General features: G+C 36.7%; 1 protein-coding gene across 1 annotated transcript in view; it reads right to left on the bottom strand.

Moving 5' to 3' along the window:
* Window positions 1–3,264: 3,264 nt before the first annotated feature.
* LOC119596492 overlaps window positions 3,265–4,462 on the bottom strand; it is a 54,503-nt gene continuing 53,305 nt past the window's right edge. Inside the window, exon 3 of the mRNA XM_037945762.1 lies at window positions 3,265–4,462. This exon is cut by the window's right edge and continues 396 nt beyond it. The gene's annotated coding sequence lies outside the window, so the exon portion shown is untranslated.

Below are 4,462 nucleotides of genomic sequence, written 5' to 3'. Positions count from 1 at the left end.
AGAGACAGAAAGAGAGAGAGAGAAAGAGAGAGAGTGAGAGAGAGGAGAGAGAATAGAGAGAGAGAAGATAGAGAGAAAGAGAGGGATTCTAATTGGTCAGAAGCCTTCAATGTCACGCCCTCCAGCTAGCAGGGGTGACCAATTAGGGCACGCCGCCGTACTGACCTAAGCCACGCCCACATCTCTCATGACCTTTGCCCGCTACCTTGACCCGTACAATCACTCTGCCCCGAGTCACGGTCCTGCTCGGACGCTGCCTCCTCCCGGGGCCACCCGCCAGGGCCTCTGCCATTCCGGGCCGAACCGCTGCTCGGGGCTTCTGCACGAGCCGGCCATTCCAGCCTCCGTCTACGCTACGCTACCAAGAATCTTCTGTCAATAAAGTCATGCAAGCAGACCGTACGTTTAAGTTAACACAACCCTGACAAATTGGTGGACAGCAGTGGTTACAAGGACCTGAGAGGGAAAGAGAAGAGAGAGAGACATATATATATATATATATATATATATATATATATATATATATATATATATATATATAGTATATATATATATATATATATATATATATATATATATATATATATATATATATATATATATATATATATATATATATATATATATATATGTATATATATACAGATAGAGGGAGGGAGAGAGGATATTCTCTACGTGATAGGATGGCAGACGTAATTTTCCTATAGTTTTCCAATATCTTTTTGATTAGAACAATGTTAATAAAATATTTGAAGAGGGAGGTATTCTAAATAAACTAATCGGACCAAGATTTCATTTCTAAAAGTCTGGAAGACGATATACCTAACCTTGAATTAATCAACGCAAGTGAAAATTTCCTTGGATTAAGATTTTAGCTAAATTGCAACTACTACAATACTTGATACAATACTGCAAGAAGGTTACCATATTTTATCAGATCCAGGAAAGGGATTCGAACCTGTTGTTTTCCCAATATCTTATACCCCGCGGTGCATAACCTAATCTACCATAACCTATCTTAACCTACAGAAAAAAACCTCACGAGATATTCATGAGGAGGGACCCAGGTTAATATTACATGTATGCTTTTTTTCTGTAGATGAATGAAAATATAATAGGAATGCCAAGCATATTAAAGTCAGAAAACAGTAACGATATTCTATTGTCCATACCATCGGCAGGAGATGAACCTAGAAACAGGGAGGTCGACGGAGACGCTTATAAACCCTCATAACCAGTATTTTATTTACCTGTTGCTGGCGATGAGGAGATCGATTGTTTGTGAGTGTGAAATTGCAGCAAATATCTGGAAGGCCTAGAACAGGGATTCCCACCCAACCTGGAGCAATGTGGAAATTATGACTTCAAATTCAACTAGATTTTGTCTCATCTACATGATATTTGAGAAAATTTTCTGTAGGTACTACAGATAATTCTCTCACATATCAATAAATTGGATTTTTTTTTCTTGTCCTGTAGGTATTGGCACCATGACACTATTCGTAACTGTTAATAACTGAATCTGAAGAAATGAATAAAGATAGTGAACGCAGCCATGGAGATTATCATATTTTTTTTTTCGGGGGGGGGGGGGGTCACAGATTGGAAAAGATTGGGACCCACTGAACGAGAACGAGTATGCCCACAGCTGTTTAAAACATACTCATATGATTGTTTGTCTCGTTTATAATTTCACAAATGGCTTTTGTATCATTCATATATACTCTATTAGCCTCTATGTACAAAAAGGAGACTTTGGGGCTTTAGCAAAAAAAGAAAAAAAAAGAGAGAAGAAGAAGAAGAAGAAGAAGAAGAAGAAGAAGAAGAAGAAGAAGAAGAAGAAGAAGGAAAAAAAGAAGAACAAAAAGAAGAAAAAGAAGAACAAAAAGAAGAAAAAGAAGAAGAAGAAATTAAATAAATAAAGAAGAAGAAGAAGAAGAAGAAGAAGAAGAAGAAGAAGAAGAAGAAGAAGAAGAAGAAGAAGAAGAAGAAGAAAAACGCACATATGTGGGAAGCGTAGAGAGGATGAACTGCCAACTTTTCATTTTTTTTTTGTTCCTAATCAGTAGAATTATCGTGGCATCTCCAAGAACGATTTTCATTAATTTGTAAACACAAAATTATCTAAGTCGATACTGATACACCGATTCCTCAAAGACAGTTAATGCGATACCAATGCGTGTAACACCGATTAAAAATATCGGCGATACTTTCTTGAAGATATCCAAACTGATTTGTAGATATATATAAATACTATCGAGATATATATACATTTCGATGTTTGATGCACTGTAAATAGTGACTGTAGCAGAAAAGTTTTTATTTTTTTATTTATTTTTATTATTTTTTAAAATTATGCGTAGATATTTTGATGACTTCTACGAGACAGTAACAGCAAATAAACTTACAAAAGACATGTGCGTTCATTAAGAGCATTAAAACTCGTTCCTTTATGACCAAGAAAAAGCGCCACCGTCAATAGACACAAACACACACATACTTGAATTATACGCAGATAGATAGACAGACAGACAGACTGAAAGAAAGAAAGAAAGAGAGAGAGAGCGAGAGAATGAGTGCGTGAGGGAGGAAGGAATGGAGAGAGAAAGAGAGAGGAGGGAGGGAGGGAGAGATAGATAGATTGATAAATAAATAGAACAGATAGATAGATATATAAATTAATGGAAATGTATCGACGTATCGATTTTTTTTTTAATACATCTTGAGAAAAAACACCCTAGCGATACCGACAGAACGATACTGGTATTGAGTAGCCAAGGCGATACCGATACCAACACAAAAGTATCGATCTCTCTGTATCAAAATGATGCACTTTCTCGAGTCTGTGCAATCGGTTTTTAATATACTGAATTTACAGTTAAGGAGAGTCGTAGGCCAGTAGTTTCCTCAACCTCTGGCATTAGTCACAGGTGCTGTTTAATTACATCACAGAAGGTGATCAAATAATTAATGTGTTTTGACCGAAGCCGATCAATGTATTCGTGTATAGTTTGCCACAGGAATTGATTTTAACATTTTTCTTCAAGATTATGTAGTTGTTTGGAGGTTAAATGCCACCTGACTGCAATTGGTGTTATTTGTGGTTTGGAAAAAAGTATGTATATTTGTTTTATCTGTTTGAAAATACAATAGTAAAAAAGTCTAATTTCAACCAACAGATTTGTATGCAAAATAACCGACCAAACTCTTTTCAACAACGACTCGAACGAAAAAGAAGAGGCTGCTTAAATGAAACACGAGCCATTTCGACCACAAAATGAAAGTTTTTTTTATTTCGATTTTCTTCTCTATGATACAGCCACAGATATAATAAGCCTGCAACCGCCCAGCCCCTAGGACACTATGTAGCATATAGACAAGACAGTTGGGAGTTTCAGAACACTGTTACATATCGTTATATATTATAAAGTCTGCAAACATTATAGCTTAGTCATATTTTAAGAGGAGTAGACAAGCTAAAAGTTAATATGTCGTTACATAGAGACCCCGACATTTTATTTTTTAAAAATCATATAGTACATCAGAAAATTTTATATAATGGGTATTACAAATGGCCCTCAGTGGTGTGTTATGGTGTTCCTATTTCCACGACCCTTATTTTAGTAGAATATACAAGCGAAATAGAAGTAATAATGTGGGTGACACATATTCCTTGCATGTACAACAGTGACAGAAGATACTGGGGTAGTAGTGGCCTATGTGTGGACTAACATTCATTTATACAGATATGTGTATTTGGTTATATTCAGGCTGAAAATACATCTTAAAACTTTTTTTTTCTCTCTTTGTTTAACATTTGCGATGCGAAGATAAGCAGCGTCGTGTGGGAAGATTTCCTCTTGAAGATGAATGATGAGACGGCTTTCAGTAAGCTTTGTTTTCTGCTTGGGAATGTCAATATGTCACTTGTACCGTGACGGATCCGTGGTAATATTGGTCTCGCGATTTTAATAACCAGTGCAGATGGAGAAGTCAGGTACATGTCTGTCTGTCTGTAAGTTGTCTGTGTATATGTATGTATGTTTGTCTGTCTGATTGTGTGTGTGTGTGTGTGTGTGTGTGTGTGTGTGTGTGTGTGTGTGTGTGTGTGTGTGTGTGTGTGTGTGTGTGTGTGTGTGTGTGTGTGTGCGTGTGTGTGTGTGTGTGTGTGTGCTTGTCGGCAGGTTGTGAATTTAGGTAATTTGTGTGGGCTCTTGTGCTTTAAGGATTTGAAGGAAGAGAGGTTGTGATGGTGGAGGTGTTAAATGACATTGGAACTTAACAATGGATGGAAACGATTTCCTAAACTGAATTAAGGGTGAAATGAGGGGGAAAACAACTCATGATAAATATAAAACCATTTTGTAAAAACTCCTCCTCCATCTTTATTTTTGTATATTTCAGTTTTATCTTGGAATTTAGCATTTATCGGAGACACAGATCTCGTCCCACTCGAACCCGT

Source organism: Penaeus monodon, chromosome 38 (genome assembly GCF_015228065.2).
Source record: "Penaeus monodon isolate SGIC_2016 chromosome 38, NSTDA_Pmon_1, whole genome shotgun sequence".
In the NCBI taxonomy this organism is placed as follows: domain Eukaryota; kingdom Metazoa; phylum Arthropoda; class Malacostraca; order Decapoda; family Penaeidae; genus Penaeus; species Penaeus monodon.
This window is presented reverse-complemented; position numbering and strand designations above follow the sequence as displayed.